This window comes from Podarcis bocagei, assembly GCF_964188305.1.
Source record: "Podarcis bocagei genome assembly, chromosome: 11".
Taxonomy (NCBI): domain Eukaryota; kingdom Metazoa; phylum Chordata; class Lepidosauria; order Squamata; family Lacertidae; genus Podarcis; species Podarcis bocagei.
Window position 1 is genome coordinate 29799420 of NC_138136.1, and position 22416 is coordinate 29821835.

Sequence of the window (22416 nt, forward strand, 5' to 3'; positions counted from 1 at the left end):
GTTCTGTTTATTGATTTAAATATAACATAATATATTTAAATAACTGGTTATCTTTTCAATACCTATCTGGATTAGATGAATTGCCTGTTTAATTAGTTAGGATTATTTTGGAGAGTGATCTATTTGCATTAATGAATTGGCTTTTTGTCCTGGTTAATGAATTAAAGTTGGAGCTTTTGTCTTAACTCTGTGGAAGAAACTGATGAGCTGGTTACAAGGGACTCTTAGTGGTTAGATTAATGCATTGATATCAGATTGAGCACTGAAAAGTTAATTGACTCAATAGAAATAGTTTTATAAGCTGTGAGTTCTTTTGATTTGTACATGAATTAATCAATGAAGGATCTCTAACAAGTACATTTCTGCAGTTAATTGCTAAATACATATAATAGTAATATCAGTCAGAAACAAATTGAACTTTATTGGGTAAAGTGGTTATGGTGAATAAATTCAATAGCCTTTATGTGATTAAGCCTTTCTCCAGACTCATATATCTTTTCTTGGGCAAGGTGGGCGCCTGCTGTGCAATGCCATACACTCTTGGATTACAATGGCTATCTGGATTGATTTCAATGTGTTTCCAAGTATCATCTCAGCCCTGGTCTCCCAGATGGGGAGTATAAGCCTAATTTTACTAGACCTTTCAATGGATTTTGATGCCATCAACCCTGGTTGCACTGCAACTAAACAGTAAATGTCAGGATCGGGTCTAGATACTTATCCACATCCTGATTGATCCTGCTAGTGTACAGATCAGACCATTTCAAGGCACTGTACATGGGGCTACCTTTGTAGACTCCTTGGAAACTTCAGTTAATCCAAAATACAGCTACTGCACAACTGTGTTCACGTATAAATAAATATCTCATGCCCATTTTTAAACAAATGCAGATTGCCAGTCTTTTTGTGTCCAAAATTCAAAGTGCTGCAATTTACCTTGAAAGTTCTAAATGACTCCCTAAAGGAGTGTCTACTCTTGCATGAACCTGCCCAAACCTTACAACCATCCCTGGAGGTCTTTTTTGAAGACCCACCTTCTCCAGCTCTCAGAAAGTAGGCTTGTGGTGTCTAAATAAAAGGCTTTCTCAGCAACAGCAGCCTGTATGTGAAATGTTTTATCCAGGAAGCCTTGTCCAGCACCAGAATTGACCTTTTTATTTGCCCAGGGTTAGCAACCTATTAGGGACGCGGGTGGCGCTGTGGGTAAAACCTCAGCGCCTAGGGCTTGCCGATCGCATGGTCGGCGGTTCGAATCCCCGCGGCGGGGTGAGCTCCCGTCTTTCGGTCCCAGCTCCTGCCCACCTAGCAGTTCGAAAACACGTCAAAGTGCAAGTAGATAAATAGGTACCGCTTTATAGCAGGAAGGTAAACGGCGTTTCCGTGTGCTGCGCTGGTGCTGGTTCGCCAGAGCAGCTTCGTCACGCTGGCCACGTGACCCGGAAGTGTCTGCGGACAGCACTGGCCCCCGGCCTCTTAAGCGAGATGGGCGCACAACCCTAGAGTCGGACACGACTGGCCCGTACGGGCAGGGGTACCTTTACCTTTACCTTTAGCAACCTATTATCAAAGCTGGTTTTTTATTAAACATTTATATTTGGTGGCATTTAACTTAAGATTTAATCAGAGTAGACCCATTGCAAGTAATAAATATGACTAAGTTAGGTCCACCAATTTCAATGGGTATACTCTGAATAAATGTTGTTGCCTATCACCAATTGCCTCTGGTTTTTATTCACAACATTGTGTTCTGCTAGCAACTGCAGCCTGTCTATCAAATTTTATTTGTATTTATTGCTGTTTTATGTGAGCTGCCCTGGGCATTTCTAAAAACCAAATATACATGTTTTAAATACTAAATGAATAATGGAATTCCATTTCTAAGAACAGTGGTTTTTTTGAATGAAAAACTATTACAGAATAATTACTATCCGGAAAATCATGAATCAGCCATAGTCTATTATAAAATAGAAGAAATGGTTAAGAATTACGGGTAAAATTACCAAGAAATGTGTTATTTCTATTGATTTGTGGTATTGTAGAGAATAGTACGATCATGAATTAATTAACAAATCTATAGTGTTAAGAGAAATAAAATTTGCCATCCTTGCTATGCAGTTTGGAGTCGGTTAATGTTATACAGCATGTATGGATACACAGAAAAGTGGTGAAATAAGTTCACATTTTCATATGGCAGCTAAGAAAAGAAGAGGAAGACATGATAAGGGGGGAGGAAAAGGGCCTCAGGCAGTTATAACAGCTGAGGATATCAAAACTGTATTTTAAAAGACCTGAAGGAGTTTGAGAAAAGAAAAAGTAAGAAAGTAAAGGAGCGAGTAGGAGAAAGAACAGGTAAAAAAAGGTATAATTTCAGAAAAACAGTTGCAGTAAAGAGATAAAATGTTTTAGGGAAAGGGATCCAGCTGCCTTGTTTAATTTTTTAAGGGTTTAAGTGAATAAATATTTCTAATAAATAGATATATGTTTCATTGTACTGAACTTTTGCATTGTGGACCAGTAGTCTAGCAGTAAAATTAAATTAAATTATTTGAAAATATGCTAATGAGGCTAAAAAAGGATTTATAAAAGGTGGAGGATCTATAAAGAAATGCAAGGATAGGTTTTAACCCATTCTGTGGTTAAAATGAAGACTTAATTGTCTGGGTACTTCTGGACACTGGGAAAGCTTTTGATAGACTTAAATAGCCCTTTTTATTATATCCCTTTACCAAATGTAACATGGGAATAATTGTATTAAATATAAATGTATAATATAGTGCTAGGGCTTGGTCCAATGGTTTCCCTCAAAAAGATTTACACTTGGCAGAGACCAAAAACAGTATTGCCCCTTATTACCCTGACTTTTCACCATGTCTATAGAACTTATTTTACAAGTGTTTGTGTTCCTCTCTGTTCTCCATAGTTGGGCAAGGAATCTATTTCCTGAAGGAAGCCTTCTTGACTTTTATAATCCTTGAGACTAACTAACCGTTTTGAACTTCACCGTACTTTTCCTCATCTGTGGTATCCATTCTAGCTGACCTATTGTTGCAATATTAAATAGCCTCCATGTATTTTGGAAAGAGATTTGACCCTTCTGACTTCTTCTTTAAAATGCCTTTCAATTAGTCTTCTCTCTTTTTTTATTTTTTTCCTCATCTGAAGTCAAATGTGACTGTGTTGGGTCACTGTTTTCAGATGGTTCAATAGTACGTCTCACATTAGGACTTGGGTGCCACTTAGGACTAGGTCATACCCGCACACACTGGTCAATTCCATGGACAATAATTTCTAGGACAATAATTTAGAATCAAATAGAATTGTGCATGCAAGAAGATTGATCGATCTCTATTGAAATGAGTGAAAAAGCCCAGGCCGGCAAGAGTTCAATGGGCAGTGATCAGGTGATTAGGTTCTGGATCAGGGCATAAAAGTTTGCCAAAATGTTATTGACGGGGGGGGGTATTAAAAAATAGGGGGCAATTTGCTTTATTTAAAATAAAATATATAACTCAGCCTACTTGGCACAAAATCTTTCTCCAATTGGCAGGGGGCGGGGTGGGGCACAACAACCCCCTGAAAATTGGATTATTCTTCAGAGGTGATTTTTTCCCCCATTTTTGTCTTTTTTAAAAAAAACAACAACAACCCAGCCACAGATCCAAAGGGTGATTTGGATGCTCCCAAGAGTCTCATGTCCCTACTGGGACAGAATATACATGGGAAAGATGCTCCTCTATGACACAGCATTGTCACAGGGCATTCTTAGGAAATGATGGCTGCCCCCATTGGTCACAAGATGAGCAACTATATTTCATCCTAAGAATACTCTGGGAAATGTCATTACATAGCTTTATTCCTCAGTGCCTTCTATAGCAGTAATGTGACTGGACTTCTAAGAGCAACTGAGTCATCACTTGAGGTGGCAGCAAGACCTTTTTTGCTACCTTCTATTTAAAAGGCAAGAAACAAAATATCTAACATTTGCAAGTCTGCCAGTCTCCCCATCTCCAGGCTACTAGATAATTCTCTCCAGTTTTGCAGAGAATGGACAATCGTGTGAAAAGGGGATATATTCAACCCAGCTTCAGTTTACCTAGACCTGGATCCCAAAAAGATTTGAGGGGAGCTTTACACATGCTTCTGCTCTGAGGCCTTCCTGGATTTTTTTTACTGCAAATCTATGCTGCAAATGTTAGGGACATATATCGTAATTACCAACAACGTATAACATTCACTAGGCAACAGTTATACCATCAGACTGCATCAAAGATGGGAAACAGAGCCATTTCCTGGCATTGTTGAAAGACCAGTACCATCAGGCTCCTCTCCCTGAACTGTTTCCATTAGTACTGCTTCAAAACCTGTTCTCTAATTTCTCACATTTTCTTCTTCCACAAAAGGGCTTCCATTGTTCTGCCTTTCTGCACTTTAGAATTTCAGTGGGGGGGGGGGGAGGTTGAGCTTTGTGAACCTTTACAAAGTGGCTAAGAGTGGCATGGTTTTTCTCTTTCATTTTTCCGCTAAATATTCCCTCAACACTCTGAAGGCTCCTCAGCTGCCTGGACTTCCTGATTCAAAGAAGTCCCATAGGAGGAGTTACCTCATGGTGTCCTCCCTTGGGCTTTAACTGAAGAGGATGAAGACTGGCTTCCAAGTCCCTGAGACTGATGTACTCACTGATTTTGTGTTTAAGGGAAGACCTTCCTTAAAAACAAGAAAGAATAGTTGTCATGTGCAGGTGCCAGATTTCCCTCACTTACAGAAATGTTCAGCTGAGGACATCCAGGGGCTTTCAGGAAGGCTACAGAGTGCAAACCTCTAGAGATAGGATTTGCAGAATGAAGGAACGGAATACTCAAATACATCTGAGCCATGAGAATTTCACTGAAATTTCCCCACCCCTTTGATAATGTCCATGCTTCTTTCTTACTAATTGACAGAGAAAAGTACAAAAAAGTACCTAGTTTCTGCTGGTCACTATGAGAACTACTTTGTAAACTGAAGACGTGGTGGCTGAGTTTGCTTATTTTCCTCATCCCTTTTTCCTGTTGTGTCAAGCCTTTTAGACTGTAAGCCTCCAGGCAGGTACTGTCTACTTTTTATCTCCTTTTCGTAAGGTTTTCCGGAAGCTTTTTCAGCCGAACACAGAAATAAATAGATTTCAAACTAACTAGGAAGCTGCAGTATGCACAGAAGCACTTGGACCTAAGAAGCTCTGTGGAGCTCACCCTAAACAGATAAATGTCAAAAACTGCAGCAAATTGAGGTTAGTTTTATTGTTCTTCTGGAAGGACTATCAACATTTGATGGCAAATGTTGGCAATTTCTTGTTTCTGACATTCATAGCAATATATCACAGCTGAAGTATGTTTACTTAGCTTATGATTAACAGAACTCATAGAAGTGTTTTCAGAATGGAATGTTTGATAAAACTCATTTGAAATGTACAACGGAGAGTATGAATTTACATTTTAACTGACAGAATATACAGAATCTCTGTAGGTATTCATCTTTATGTGGCTCACTGTGTCAAACAAACTCTTTATTCGGTTTTATTTGGTTTTCTAGTTTTGTATGTGGTTTAATTAAGAGAATATGGAGGTTTACTTAAAAGGACTTCAAAGAAATACTTGGGATCTGAAGGACTGTATCTTCTTGTGTGAGTGTGGATGGGCTTTGAGATCTTCTGAGAAGACATTTCTCTTCATCCTACCACCTCCACAGGAATACTTGGTGAGGACAAAAGAGATGGCCTTCTGGGTGACTGCTAGATTGCAGAACTCCCTTCCACACGAGGCAAGTATGGGCCCTTCTCTGTTTTCCTTTTACCAACCAGCAAATATTTTTGTTGTTCTGAAAGAACTTTGGCCACCAACTGACTATTGTGGATAAATCTTCCAGGTGTGGGTGTTGTATGTGTGCTTTTAAATGGTTTCAAGAGTTTTCACTGCAGCTTGAATAGGGTTACTTACTGTTTTTTTTAAAAAAAAAAATTTATATTTTTAGTTTGATCTGTGAGCCACCTTGGGTCCTGCAATGGGATAAAGGTAGGTGTGTGTGTGTGTAATACCACACCCAACAATTAAACAGCTGAACATCTCTCAAGAGCACTTAGGAACCAGGACTGCTATTTCTCATAGCTCCAGAGTCAACACTTTGGTGTTAGAAAGACTTTCCAAATTTGCACAGCAGACAGCTGAGTCCAGCTGTCATATTCTAAAAAGAATGCATTTTCCAAGTGAGATTGAACGTAATCATTGTTAGTATTTGCTTTAATGTACATCCTCATTCGTATGCATTTTTTCTCCTAAGGGGATTCACACAGCGGGCAGGATTAATATATTTGCTAAGTTTTTATACAGAGAGCTCGCTTTCTACTGCAATCTTCCTTTTCATAGGACAATTTGTGGGACTCCATGATATGCTGCTTGCGCTGTTTGCACTCAGATGACTGGAGACTGAATTTCTATTATGCAAGTGCCTTGGAAACCTTGTGGTTTTCAATAAAGATTGTTCTCTCACAGCACAGCAGATTTGTTATCCTTTAGATCATTTTAGGCAGGTTTAGCTTTGAATGGACATGGCAGGATCTGACAATATAAAAAAGTATCAGGAGGAAGAGCATGTAGAGCTAGATGATGAACAAGTCACCCTACAGAGCCCAGAAAAGAAACAAAATGGTTGTGCATTATTGTCAACAAAAGAGTTCAGTTATATTTTAAGAATATTTGCTTGTCTTGTCCACCAGCCCAAAGATTCCACAAAATATCTGGCTTGTTAAGCAATGGTGGCAAATAGGATTGCTCATTTGAACAAAAATCCACAAGCCAGATATTTTGTGAAATCTTTGGGCTGGTTAACAGGGCAAGCTGGAGAACCTGTATCTCACACATGCACTACCTCTTGCTGAGAAGCCCAGATTTATGTATGTGCTGCTTGTGTGCAAATCCTACATGTGAGCACACAAGTTGTGTCTCTCAGCCCCACTCACCTCACAAAGTGTTTGTTGTGGGGGAGGAAGGGAAAGGAGAATGTTAGCCGCTTTGAGACTCCTTAAAGGGAGTGAAAGGCGGGATATCAAATCCAAACTCTTCTTCTTTTTCTTCATTGTTAAACCCTGCCTGCACAGCTATCCCTGTCTAAGGGCATCCATGAGTATGGGAGACTCCTCCCTTACAGAATTGGCCATCCAACTTTTGCAGAGTGATGGGGATAAGTGGCATGGAAGGTGTGTTAAGTACAATTGGTTTGGCACAAAAATGGGAAAATACCTGTGTAGTAATTAAGGTTTAAAATAGAAAATGGCTAAGTGTGTTTGGCTAATATGGGATTTTTCTACAGTAGTTTTCTAAGGGACTCTGAGCTCTTGCCGAGTTAATAATTAACTAGTTGTTGTTTCCTGCTAGCTAACACATGAATATACGGTTGTCATATTCCAAGAGGTAAAAATCCAGACACAAAAAGTTGTTGAGCTTTTTTAGTGCAATTGCCCAATAGCCCCGCCGCTGAGCCAGAGCCAGAACCAGAGCCTGGGTCGCCAGAGCCCAGGTCACCAGAGCGTAAGCCCAAGGCTGGGTCAACCACACCCAGAGCCACACAAACAAAATTTAAACCCAAAATCCAGGATATTTGTTTTAAAATGTAAAACACCGGATGGGCATGTAGGATCCAGAAAAGAGGACATGTCTGGGAATTCCCAGACATATGGTAACCCTACATGAATGAGTAACCTTAGATCATGTGACAAAGGTATTTGCTTGCACATCTCCATTTTGAAGAGAGTTGTCTTTGAGTCTAAGTCTTTTATCCCAAGACTGTGGAGCGAGGATGTAAATGAAACTCTCAAGGAAAACAGCTCCAGGCAAAATGGTTGAAGCTAAAGAGAGAGTATCTTTGCTTATAGGTCTGTTTGGATTATTTCATATTTTATAAGATGCTGAGCCTTTGCTGGACAGTACAAGATATCGTATGTATGTTTTTATGTATGTTTCATATTTTAATTCTGTTTTAAAGAACATTTTGTAAGTAAAACTGAATAATATTGGGTCTGGACAATGCTTAATTTCCAAAAGGAGTCAGTTCTTATGCTTCAAGTCACTTCAAACTGCACAAAATTAATATCTGCAATAGGCTTGAACTTTCATCCTCACTTGTCCTGCTTATTTATGCGATTTACATGGAAGCAAAACACCCAAATATGGCTACAGGTTGGTTTTTCAAGTGAAAGAAAATCTAGCAAAGACAAGTAGGATCTGTCAACAGCTCCCTGAGAACTGTACAGTGGTCAGAATATTAGACTATGTAGGACTATGGTTCAAATTCTCATTTTGCCATAAAACACCCAAGGTGACCTTGCTGCAGTTCATCTCACTCAGCCTAAGCTGTCATTGGTTCTTCTGAAAACTGCACTGTTTAGACAGGCCTTCACAATATGATTCCCAGCCCCCGTTAAAACAACTATAATTTATTGTTGGTTTAATTATGATTTATAGATATTTATATTTTGGTTTTATTACATTTTGTAAGCCACTTTGTTATGTTTTATGAATGAGCAAATAATACATTTTCAAAAGCTTCTCAAAGGCCATCTTAAAATGCAAATAACCAACGTACAAGAACAGGTCCCAGCTATCTCTTTTGAACAAGCATAAATTTATTAACAGACAAAAGTGGGGGCCAGCCCCCCCAGTCTAACATGGTAACTCAACAGTGATGTTCTTGTTTTAAAATGAATAATTCTGTGTTCTAAAATATGTACTGCTCAAGTTAATGATGCTGAGCCAGACACTCAGATGTTTAATTTATTTTACTGTTGGTTTAATTATCTTTAAAATGTTTTTAATTGTTTTTATTCACAATTGTAATATTTATTGTAAACTGCTTAGATGTTTTACCACAATCAAGTGGCAGATACACCTTACAGTATGAAATAAAATAAGCAAATAAAATGTTTATAAATCTGCATTTTGGACTTGCACATTCTTTTCTCTATTTGATCTGGGCCTCTAGAACTGCTCAGGTACAAAACTGCTATCCTCTCCCCGTCGCCTCTCCCCACCTGTTTACAATCTGCCTTACAGTGAAGCAAATTTGCTTTGATAGTTCATTGTCTTGAATTTGCAATGACCTGCTAGCAGGAATGCCGAAACAGTGAGGAAATTATGGGAATAATTTGACAGCAGGTAATCAAAACCATCCTCCAATTGTTTCATCCTGTTTTTTTAAAAAGGGATGCAACCTCCAAAGACCAGCCTGCAAGCCTTTGCCCTCCTAGTTGTGCAAAAAAATATGGTAATATTAAAATCCTATTGATGCTCAAAGGCATTTTATCAACTGCAGAAATTAAGAGTCAGATGCAGAGGATGTTTTCCTATTTAGGGGGACTCCTGCTTGTTTGAATAGGTTTCATGTGGTGACTCTTTTGAAGCCAAGAACTTCAAAGCAGATTGCTGACTTCCAGTGGGATAAGCACTTAATACAAGAGTGGGAAGGTGAAATTATTACTATGCAGTCAAGCTAGACTTATCCTTTCTTCTAAGCAAAGCAAGCAGAACCTTTTCCTGCTATGTCCCACAGTTCTACAAGGGTGGCAACAAGAGTCAACAAGATGTCTGCGGAAAGGTGCAATGGAGTGGAACAAAAAACCTGAATAAAAGTTTTGCAGTATTTATCAATTCTGTGTAGCCACTATTCATTTAAGAGGACAAATCCCATCATTCCCAGCAAGAAGCAGTCAGAAAATATGAGCAAAGAACACTATTCCACACTTGATACATATGCCACTCTGAACAGTCACATCACATAGGACTTCACCACTCATTTGCTGGTCCTTAAAAAAAACAGAAAAAAAGAATTTATCTGCCCCTCCCACAGCTGCTCTTCACTGATTTTTTTTCTGTCTTCAGACATTTTAATTTAGTCTACTTAGTTTGATTCTTCAAGAAAGTGAAAGGAGCCTATCAAAACAAAATAGAACCACCTGTTAAGGGTTTTTTGTTTAAAAAATATAGGCATTTAGGCCACCGATCTGTACACAGATGGATTTCACCCTATTGGGGATCATAGCTTGTTAATCTGCTGCAAAGCTCTGTTTGGTGGGAAATGATTCATTGCCAGTGAGGACCATTCTGCATGTGTGTAAAGATGTAAAGAAAAATGAAATATGTTTTAAAGCAAGGTATATTTTTAGGTATTAACAGATCTTTTAAAGAAAAGAAAGAAAACCTCTTCAAGATACACAAGTACCTATACACAAGTACCTGGCAATAACTTCCATTAAATTCAGTAGGCTTACTTCTGAGTAGACAGCAGATAGGAGGATACTGTTAAATGCTAATTATTGGACTTTTCATTAGCATAGCCATTCTTCTATGGTAAAGCAATGGTGTTAACTGTTTGTTTCAAATTACAGTTGATATTTTACATCATAGATGTATTTCATACTTCTAGATTAAGATGCAACAAGTCGCCACCAAGGCTTCAGTAGACTTAATGAGTCAGTTCTATGAGCTCCATTAGGTAAGCAAACTTGGGAGACCTTGCTACACACCACCACCAGATGCAATGTAACTGCATACTGGCTTAAGCGCAAATAAGATGGTACAAGTCCTCTACATGTCTACTCAAAAGTAATTTCCATTTAATTAAATGGAGCTTGTTGTTGTTGTTGTTTAGTCGTTTAGTCGTGTCCGACTCTTCGTAACCCCATGGACCCAGAGCACGCCAGGCACTTCTGTCTTCCACTGCCTCCCGCAGTTTGTTCAAACTCATGCTGGTAGCTTCGAAGACACTATCCAACCATCTTGTCCTCTGTCGTCCCCTTCTCCTTCTGCCCTCTATCTTTCCCAACATCAGGGTCTTTTCCAGGGAGTCTTCTCTTCTCATGAGGTGGCCAAAGTATTGGAGCCTCAGCTTCACGATCTGTCCTTCCAGTGAGCACTCAGGGCTGATTTCCTTAAGAATGGATAGGTTTGATCTTCTTGCAGTCCATGGGACTCTCAAGAGCCTCCTCCAGCACCATAATTCAAAAGCATCCATTCTTCGGCGATCAGCCTTCTTTATGGTCCAGCTCTCACTTCCATACATCACTACTGGGAAAACCATAGCTTTTACTATACGGACCTTTGTGGGCAAGGTGATGTCTCTACTTTTTAAGATGCTGTCTAGGTTTGTCATTGCTTTCCTCCCAAGAAGCAGGCGTCTCTTAATTTCGTGGCTGCTGTCACCATCTGCAGTGATCATGGAGCCCAAGAAAGTGAACTCTCTCACTGCCTCCATTTCTTCCCCTTCTATTTGCCAGGAGGTGATGGGCCCAGTGGCCATGATCTTCGTTTTTTTGATGTTGAGCTTCAGACCATATTTTGCACTCTCCTCTTTCACCTTCAATAAAAGGTTCTTTAATTCCTCCTCACTTTCTGCCATCAAGGTTGTGTCATCTGCATATGTGAGGTTGTTGATATTTCTTGCGGCGATCTTAATTCCGGCTTCGGATTCATCCAGCCCAGCCTTTCGCATGATGAATTCTGCATATAAGTTAAATAAGCAGGGAGACAATATACAGCCTTGTCATACTCCTTTCCCAATTTTGAACCAATCAGTTGTTCCATATCCAGTTCTAACTGTAGCTTCTTGTCCCACATAGAGATTTCTCAGGAGACAGATGAGGTGATCAGTCACTCCCATTTCTTTAAGAACTTGCCATAGTTTGCTGTGGTCGACACAGTCAAAGGCTTTTGCATAGTCAATGAAGCAGAAGTAGATGTCTTTCTGGAACTCTCTAGCTTTCTCCATAATCCAGCGCATGTTTGCAATTTGGTCTCTGGTTCCTCTGCCTCTTCTAAATCCAGCTTGCATTTCTGGGAGTTCTCGGTCCACATACTGCTTGAGCCTTCCTTGTAGAATTTTAAGCATAACCTTGCTAGCGTGTGAAATGAGTGAAATTGTGCGGTAGTTGGAGCATTCTTTGGCACTGCCCTTCTTTGGAATTGGGATGTAGACTGATCTTCTCCAATCCTCTGGCCACTGCTGAGTTTTCCAAACTTGCTGGCATACTGAGTGTAGCACCTTAACAGCATCATCTTTTATAATTTTAAATAGTTCAGCTGGAATACCATCACTTCCACTGGCCTTGTTATTTGCAGTGCTTTCTAAGGCCCATTTGACTTCACTCTCCAGGATGTCTGGCTCAAGGTCAGCAACCACACTACCTGGGGTGTACGAGACATCCATATCTTTCTGGTATAATTCCTCTGTGTATTCTTGCCACCTCTTCTTGATGTCTTCTGCTTCTGTTAGGTCCTTACCACTTTTGTCCTTTATTATGGTAATCTTTGAATGAAATGTTCCTTTCATATCTCCAATTTTCTTGAACAGATCTCTGGTTCTTCCCATTCTGTTGTTTTCCTCTATTTCTTTGCATTGCTCGTTTAAGAAGGCCTTCTTGTCTCTCCTTGCTATTTTTTTGAAATCTGCATTCAATTTCCTGTATCTTTCTCTATCTCCCTCGCATTTTGCTTGCTTTCTCTCCCCCGCTATTTGTAAGGCCTCATTGGACAGCCACTTTGCTTTCTTGCATTTCCTTTTCATTGGGATGGTTTTCGTTGCTGCCTCCTGTATAATGTTACGAGCCTCCATCCATAGTTCTTCAGGCACTCTGTCCAGCAAATCTAAATCCTTAAACCTGTTCCTCACTTCCACTGTGTATTCATAAGGGATTTGATTTAGATTGTATCTTACCGGCCCAGTGGTTTTTCCTACTTTCTTCAGTTTAAGCTTGAATTTTGCTATAAGAAGCTGATGATCTGAGCCACAGTCAGGTCCAGGTCTTGTTTTTGCTGATTGTGTAGAGCTTCTCCATCTTTGCTTACAGAGAATATAATCAATCTGATTTCGATGCTGCCCATCTGGTGATGTCCACGTGTAGAGTCGTCTCTTGTGTTGTTGGAAAAGCGTGTTTGTGATGACCAGCTTGTTCTCTTGACAGAATTCTATTAGCCTTTGCCCTGCTTCGTTTTGCTCTCCAAGTCCAAACTTGCCAGTTGTTCCTTTTATCTCTTGATTCCCTACTTTAGCATTCCAATCCCCTATAATGAGAAGAACATCCTTCTTTGGTGTCACTTCTATAAGGTGTTGTAAGTCTTCATAGAATTGGTCAATTTCAGTTTCTTCAGCACCAGTAGTTGGTGCATAAACTTGGATTACTGTTATGTTAAAAGGTCTGCCTTGGATTCGTATCGAGATCATTCTATCATTTTTGAGATTGCATCCCAGTACAGCTTTCGCCACTCTTTTGTTGACTATGAGGGCCACTCCATTTCTTTTGCGGGTTTCTTGCCCACAGTAGTAGATATGATGGTCATCTGAACTGAATTCACCTATTCCCGTCCATTTTAGTTCACTGATGCCCAGGATGTCAATATTTATTCCTGCCATCTCATTTTTGACCACATCCAACTTGGAGCTTACTCTGGGGTAAATGGGTATTGTATGGTACTGCAGCCTTAGCTGGTTTCTGGATTACAATGTCCAGTCTAAATTTTGAGGTGGGTTAACTAGAGATGGGGGCAGAAATTTGATTCAGGTGAATTTGAAGGCAAACTTGCCTACTTCTCACTTTCCAAGTCCAAAGTGGATTTCCCTCTTTGGAAACCTGCCTGGACTTCAGATATCACCTTATTTGTATCTGCCCACTTTAATTGTTGAATGATTCTGTGTACATTGTGGAAGCCTTTGGCTATATGGAATAAAACTGACTGACTGACACTTTCCAAGTCCACGCACAGACGTAAACACAACCATCCTTCAAAATTTGCATTTATCCGAATTTTGCCAAGTACTATGGACAAAAATGCATATACTAAAGTGTGCGCATAAATGCGTATATTCAGGAAAGCTGCTTATAAAATGTGTATAGTAGGAGAGAGTTGCACAAAAATGCTGACCAATTTTCATTATACCTTCTAAAAAATCACAAACTTTTGTGACAACACAGAGAACTGAAGACAGGAAAAATGAAAAAACAAACAAAAAACAAGAGAGAAACCAAAATTGACAAATTCACTGCAATGTAGCCAGTTTTTATGTCCTGGAGACAGACCAGGGTGAAGCCAGGCTTCAGTCAGGTCCACTGCCAACACACTGCCTTCAAGCATGGACACAATTGGCCAGTTCAAATTCAAAGCTACAAGAGTCCCGTCACTCCCCGTGGACCGGCTGAAGCTGATGACGAACAGACAGTTGCATGGGAAGCTTCAGACCCCAGGTCATAACCACCATTGCCACTTGAGAATGGTATGTGGTCTTTATGGTCATAGAATGAAGTAAAAATCAGCAGGCAGATTCTGTAAAGTAAGGCCCACACAAGCACAGGCAGGCAGGAGGCAAGGATAACAGGGAGAAGAAAACATAGATAACTGGAAAAGGAGCCAAGGGCTTTCCAGAGTGGAGGCAAACAGGTTGTACTATGCAGTTATAAACCTAAACTACATCCTCTGATTTGGGGGTGAGAAAGATGAGGGGCACTTTTGGGAGCAGCTTTGAGGCTGAGGGGTGGGGCTTCAGAGAGCAGGAGGAGCTTGCTCAGGGCTTCATTGGACTGGATTAGGAGACCTCACAGGGCAGAACCAGCCTGCAGGCTGGCGCTTACCATCCTCTTCCTAGGGAATTAAAGGTCTGAGGGGCTCAACTATTCACATGTGTATGGTGGTTTAAATATGTAAGGCCAATGCACTGCCTTACAAATTCTGGAAGTTTTCTGTGGAAAAGGAGACTGCATTTCCAGTGTTCATAATCAAGATTTGTCTCTATTCAGACCGTGCCAATCATGGGTAAATGTAAAAATAATTGACAAACTACTTAAGTACGCACCGAAGGTTTAAGCTCATTTAGCTCCATTTACCTAAGAAGAACTAAATCAGATTAAATTCAAGTACTTCTGCCGAAAAGGGCTTGAAATAGTAGGTTGCTCATATTTTAAACCTTAACATAATATAAGAAAATAGCATAAGGCGCTTTCTCAAAGAAATGCTACGATTAAAAATAGTTACAAAGCAGAAAATGGGAGAATACATATAAAGTATCATTCACAGCTAATGAGTTAAAAAGATACCACAGTGCATTTATAAATCACTATACAGTACCATGTAGTTTATTTAAATTCGCTGTGCCTCATTATAACTGATCTATGCACCTTTTGGTCCGAGTTGATTAGGAATGCTGTAGCTCAGAATAGCTTTTAATTCAGCGAAACATGGTCTGACCTTTACCATAATCCTGTGTGAAGCACACTATAGTTTAGACATTAATAATGATGCTACCTCTTCTTTATACCCGTAAGATGCTCCTTAAAATTTTTTGTGTTATTAGTTAACATGCACAAGACAATTTATCAAAACCAAATTATCCTTCTGTGTATAACTACAGTACTTAATTCCAAGTTCTTCATCTCTCATAACTATTACCCACTCTTTAAAAATGCTAAAAACTAAAATATAATAGTGCTGTGCTAGAGTAATAAGTCACAGATACATACTTACCAGCTCCCTATGGATTTCCACCGTATGCGATTAAGAGACGTGTGCAACATGATGAACGTATTACAAGCTCAAGCATCTCTTGTGTGTGACCTTTGTCTTCATATTTAAGTATAACATTTCCTTAAACCACCTTCTGGTAACTCTGCCAGCTAACTAATGATTCCTTCTATTCTAAGTCACATTAAGCCTCAAATTCTGAGCTGAAGATGGGGAAAAAAGGAAGCCACACACTAAACGACTGTTACATTGGTTTGCTGAAAGCAGACTCAAAACTAAAAACATCGTGTTTTGCATTAGATTGAAGCAAGAGACATCTCTCCAGATCTAACTTTGAACACAAGACCATTCTTAATCATTTTTATTGGGTTTATATCATCTTCCAGAGATGGAGCAATTTACTAGATCCAAAGCATATTGGCCATGCATACTCAAGATGGGGAATCTGTGGCTCTCTAGATATTGTCGGACTTCAACTCACAACCGTCTTAGTCAGCATGGCCAATAGTCAGGGATGGTGAGAGCTGTAATTCAACATCTGGAGGGCCACATGTTCCCCTTTCTTGAAATAGACTGCAGAAAGAAAATCAGAGTACCCAGGAAACATTTAAGTAACAGCTATATTCAAAAATATATTCAAAAATATATTCTTAAACCACTGGAGCAGGATGGGGGGGCAGTAAAAAGAGAATTATGTGAATCTCATTGCATTCTTCAAGTGTTATTTTTCATCTCATTCCTACTTAACACATTACTTTTTGTTGTGTTGATGTACTGTATATCTCACTTGCTCAAAAAATATTTGTGGCTAAACACTTCCATGGCCAACTGCTCCAAGGCACCAGCATCTTGAAATGTTGCCTTTCTGTCATCATGACCAGAACATACATTTACCCAGTCTATGAGTGGGTAGTTGAAGTCACCCATTATTACATCATTGCCTACTTTTATGCCTCTTTCATTTTGTTCTCCATCTCAAATCTATCCTGGACATTTTGGTCAGGGGTTAATAGTACATCCTAGTACAAATTTACTCTTGGGGCCCAGTATTGTCACCCACAGCAATTCTGTGGAGGAGGCTGCCCCTCTTGGGATTTCTAGCTTGCTTAACTCTGCGTCCTTTTTTTGACAGATTCACGCCACCACCAGTATGCCCTTACCTGGTCTTTCCTACAAAGCTTATATCCTGGGATAGCTGCGTCCCACTGGTTCTCTTGATTCCACATATCTAGGTTTTCTCTTAAAACCAAGTTTTCCAGCTTACTCGTCTTGGCTCAGGAGCTTATAGTCTGAGCACATGGACAGCTATACAGGCTATGTGTCTCCAAATGTCTCTGGCCATGTGCATGTTTCTGTTTGGTCTCTTTGAATTACTATGACGTCCCTCTGCACTTTCATTGCCAAGATCTACGCTTTTCCCATTTAAACCATCACAAACATTTCACTGTCATCTCTTAGGGACAATTTACCCTGAGCTGGTCCTCCTCAGCTATCATTGGACAATCAGCTTAAAAGTTGCTCTGCCACCACGCTTAAGTATCAAGCAGTCTGGTTCCATCCCAGTTCAAATAAAGCACATTCCTCCTCCCCAAACATTCCTTAGTGCCTAATGAATTCAAACCCCTTGTTCCAACACCACCATCTTGTCAATGCATTGAGGCTCCTCTGCGTTGCCTGCTTAGCTGGCCCTGCCCATGGAATGGGTAGCATTTCAAATAAAGTTATCTTGAAGGTTTTGGTTTTCAGCCTCCTTCAATAAGCAAAAATTGCCTCCACTCCCAGTAAGGGGACTCAGGAGCACTTTCTGTGAGCAAAACTCTACACATGGGATCTTAGGATCTGGCCCATTGGCTTGAACTAAAGCAGCATCTCAGGCTTGGCAGCCAAGTAATAGTCCATTCATGAAATGCAGACTCAACATGCATTGTCCACTGCCACTAATCTGATCCTTGTATGAGAATTTCAACATCCATACAGAGCTCAACTATCCAGAACAGCATCAATCTCAGGATGAAGTAACTTCTGAACCAGTCCTCAGAAACCTGCCATTTAAGTAATTTGAAAACTGCAAAATGTTTTTAGTTTTGGACAAAAAGGCTAAACCCAAAATATAGGCCAATCCTACATCAATTAGGATTTTGTGTGACGTTAAGTGTGAGCTACTCATGACCAGCATGGCCAGATGGAGATATGCAAAAAGTATTAAATCGAAACAAGTCCAGCAGAATGCAAGCCGCGTATTATACAAAACCCCATATTTTGGTTTTTAAATATTTTGCAATAGTGTAATTTAATAGACCCCACTTTTAAATGCATCAGAGGAAGGAAAATGCCTGAGACCAAGCACTACTTGGTGGCAGCTCTTATTTCCCCTTAAGTGAGAAACTGCAGAGACCACAATGCAATGGCAAAAGCAGCTTAAACATTCTTACATTAAATTCTTAGAAAGATCCTCTCCAGCTTCTCCTTTGCACACAATCAATGGATTACTTAACACAAAAGGTCAGTTACTAGCTCCTTCTTTCCTTTTCAGGCTTCTTAAATGAGCCTCAAGATGGTACAGAAATATTTAACCAACGATCTCCTGAGTTTGGGAATTGTGTGTTTAGTGAAGAAAAAAGAAAAAAAGGAAAGAAAAAGCTATAACCTTTTACTGAGTATATACAGCACTCATGATGAGGAGAGCTGAATTTTCTTCAAGGAGTAGGTTTACAGAGAGACGGCAGAAAGAAGCAACCTCCTTTATTGCTCTTTGATTGAGAAAGATAAAATATTTCAGTATTCATAGATATTTCAAAGTGCTTACTGTTTGGAAACTTGCCTGAATGCTTCATGATTAAAAACAAGGGGTTGGATCCTGCGATCATGTGAGTAGTGTACAACTTACAGAAAAAGGTTTTCCCCCGTCACCCCCAAAATGGAAATGGGAAAAGCTCCTGAATATCTGCTCTTCTTCTGGAGCGTTGGGGTTAGAGAAGGGGGAGAAACTCACTTTGGTTTGTGTTTTAATGCAGGCTGTTTAATTCATAACGATATGCAAACGAAAACATGGTTATCTGCAGTTCTCTGACTTTTGCAATGCAGTTCTCCTACCGTAAAATGTATCCACTGAGGAAAGTGTACACTTAGAAAAAGGTGTGTGATTGGTGAAAATAACATTTTAAATGCACTAATTTGTAACTTAAGACACATATGAAAATGTGCATGTCAGGAGAAATGCACCTTACATTGCTGGCAAATTTTTGAGAGGAATATATATATATATATATATATATATATATATATATATATATTCCTCTCAAAAATTTTGGACAAAAGCAAATATACGAAAGCAAATATATATATATATATATATATATATATATTGCAAACTGTTGCAGAAAGGGGGCAAACTGAAGTAAAGACAGGAAAAATGAGAAACTGAGAGCAAACAAAATTGACAGATCCATACACACACACACACACACACACACACACACACACACACACACCAAGTATGGCAGAAGAGAAGGTGGAAACATTTATAATCTGTTTCATTTGCTCCTCCTTCAGGTTCTTCTGGTCAAAACTGCCAGGCAAATTAGATACTGAAGCTTCAAGGTCCAGCTGTGAAGGAAAGGAGGAAGGATGCAGAAGGAAGGGGTGTGTTGGCAGGAGGTAAACTTCCTCTGTTTCTTCTGCTCCCAGCCCATCTGGTTTGAGGAAAGGAGTAGTTCACTGGTGATACGAGTTTAGAGAAGCACAAAACTACCTAAGGCATGCTCAGTCTATTCACAGGAAGAATAAAGTTGCATCTCACCCCAGGGAGCTTCTACCTGGGATTGCCAGAAAGGTAGCTAAGTGTTAGACTAACAGGCATTCAGTTCAAATAGAAATAGATTTGTCTTAATGTTCTTTGTCTTGATTGGTATGATGTTCGCTGAGGTTAACATAACTCAATGAATTCTATCATCATCATCATCATCATCATCATCATCATCATCACCATCATTTCTATACTGCCCTTCATCCAAAGATCACAGAGCAGTTTACAATAAAAAACACAATACATAACATAATAAGGCCTGGGAGAAGAGAAATGCTTTTGCCAGATAACTAATAATAATAATAATAATAATAATAATAATAATAATAATAATTTTATTATTTGTACCCCACCCATTTGACTGGGTTTCCTAAGCCACTCTGATAGATATGTAATGAATGTGCCAGGCAAGGCTCCCTAGGGAGAGCATTCCACAAGCAGGGAGCCACTGCAGAAAAGGCCTATTCTCATGTTGCTGCACAGAAGTGTCCTATATCTGGGAAGGAGAAAGGAATCGAATGGCAAAAGCATTGTTCAAAGTAAATAGTTCTCAGTTGTTGACAGGTAGCATATGCACTACTTTGAAAGATGCTTTCACTGAATAGTACAGTGGTACCTCGGGTTACATACGCTTCAGGTTACAGACTCTGCTAACTAAGAAATAGTACCTCGGGTTAAGAACTTTTCTTCAGGATGAGAACAGAAATCGTGCTCTGATGGCGCGGCAGCAGGAGGCCCCATTAGCTAAAGTGGTGCTTCAGGTTAAGTACAGTTTCAGGTTAAGAACGGACCTCCAGAACGAATTAAGTACTTAACCCGAGGTACCACTGTACAGCAGACAAGTTTTGCAGCAGTAACAAACAGGCTTGGTCAACTCCTATCCGGCTAGTTTCCAGAGCTTGCACTTAATTTTAGCTTTAATGTTAAAATATTGCCTAATCAATGCTGTGGTGCAGCTACCTAAATCTCTCCCTGGCCACTGCCATTTCCATATTCCTACATGCCAGCATTCCCATTAGTCCCTGAACTGCCATTTTGCACTTGTGTCTTAGTGCTCTCCAGGCCATAATGGGCAGTGGCTGCTGATCTCAAATCCATTCCTCCTCGCCCCCACCCCCAAAGGCAAGGGAACTCAGTTCCCACCTTGTCACAAATTGTCTTGCCTGCTATCTGTCCTTCCTTGCCTGCCATCCACTCAATTCTGTTGTGTCTTTCTTATTTTTATTGCAAAATCCTCGGTTATGATTAACTCTGTTGTTTCTGAGTTAGAAAAAGACACACATAAAGACATATCCTGAGTGGCAAGGGCAATTCCAACCAAAATGCGCCCCCCAACCAAAACCTGGTAAAAACATAACAACTTTTTAATTTTAATTTTTTGTTTTTTTTGTTTTTTTATTTATTATACTTAATTCAAAAGTTACAATACAGCTTAGTCCACTGCCATAATGTTACAGAATGATCACTCTAGTCCACAATCCCACATCACTGTCATGCTGGCTCGCTAAATACCCTCATCAGGAACCGAACTACCAATCTGGTTGGCTAGACCAGTGTTTCCCAACCGGTGTGCCGCGAGAGATTGCGTGGTGTGCCGTGGGAGGGAGGCGGGCGAGTCGGGCGGCGAGAGGCGGGGCGGCGGCGGCGAGGATCCGCGTCGAGCCGGGGGCGGCTCCACGGTGGTGGTGCCGAGGTTTCTCTCTCCATTCTCCCCTCACACACACAGGAAATAACACAGGATCAGCTGACAGGACCCGGCCAATGGGGCGGCGGCGGCGGGGCAACGCGCACAAAAGGGAGGAGCGCGAGACAGCGGACGAGGAGGAGGCCGGCATGTCCGGGCAGCAGCAGCAACAACAGTAGCAGCAACTCCCGGCGACGGCTCCTCAAGCCCCGGGCAACCCTACTCCCTCACCGGCCTCGGCCGCCCTCCTGCTCCACCCGCCGCCGCCTCCCCCGCCGCCGGCGGCCACCTCGGCCCCGTCGCCGCCCCCTCCTCCGCCCGCTATCGCCGCCACCACCACAACAGCCGCCGCCGCCTCAGCTGGGCCGATGCCTGCCGGGAGCGGCGGCGACAGCAGCAGCAGCACCCCGGCGCCCTTCCCTCACGGCGGCGACCCGGCCCTGCAGTGGCGTAGCGTGGGGGTGCAGGGGGGGCCGGCCGCACCGGGCGCAACATATGCGGGGGGCGCACTCACAGCTCTCTGCCCCTCCCGAGGTACTATTTCTGGGTTAGCGGAGTCTGTAACCTGAAGCGTATGTAACCCGAGGTACCACTGTACTTCCAAGTCAGCGTGCAAGGGATTGCAGGACCGGCGGACTTGGCGGTGGGGGTGGTTGCTGGAGCCTTGTCTGTCCTTTCAGCCCCGCACCCACCGCAGACCCCTTCCTATGCCACTGGTAGCTAGGTGAGGCGGGGGGCACTGGGCGCCACACCTCGGCGCCTGCAGCGTGCCTGAGCCATGCGTCTGCGGGCGAACTGCCCGCAAGCTCCGCTCTGGCCTCTGCCCACCGCCTCAGCCTCCCTACAGCTGAGGGGGAGGCTGCAGCGAGGCTCCACGCAGCGCGCCCTGCCATGGCTCGCCCCCATGGCACTCGCCCCTGGCTGCAGGACGCGCGCACCGCCCCGGGCCCCTGAGCGGCTAGCTGCGCCGCTGCACTGAGCGCAAGGAATACGTCCTCTCCGAGTTCGGCGTCCTCTTCGTGGGCAGCGCGAACCGCATCTCCAGCTTCGGGTGGAACTTTGGCCAGGTAGGGGGAAGCCTTTGGGCGGGGGGGGGGGCTGAAGACCGGGGTGGGGAGGGGTTAGGAGAGACGCTACTGGCACTGTCCAGAAATGCCCAGAGCAACTGGAGCTTAGCTACGCGCACACATGCGCCCTCCAAATCCCGTTTCCCACCCCTTTCTCAAAAGAAGAGAGAAAAAATGGGTCCTGGGTGTGAAACCAAAGGACCTTTCCAGCTCCTCCTCAATTCCAGGTGTGGATGGCAATGCCTCGTGTCTCCTCCCCCGCGACCAGAGCACACTTCCTAGGCTGGTTGGACGGTCCCTGGGGGTCTTCGGGTTGCCATATTTTGAAGA

At 41.7% G+C, this 22416-nt stretch overlaps 1 long non-coding RNA gene across 2 annotated transcripts in view; it reads right to left on the reverse strand.

The window, feature by feature from the left end:
- LOC308596996 overlaps positions 1 to 22416 on the reverse strand; it is a 493319-nt gene that overhangs the window by 334445 nt on the left and 136458 nt on the right. The window lies entirely within an intron of this gene.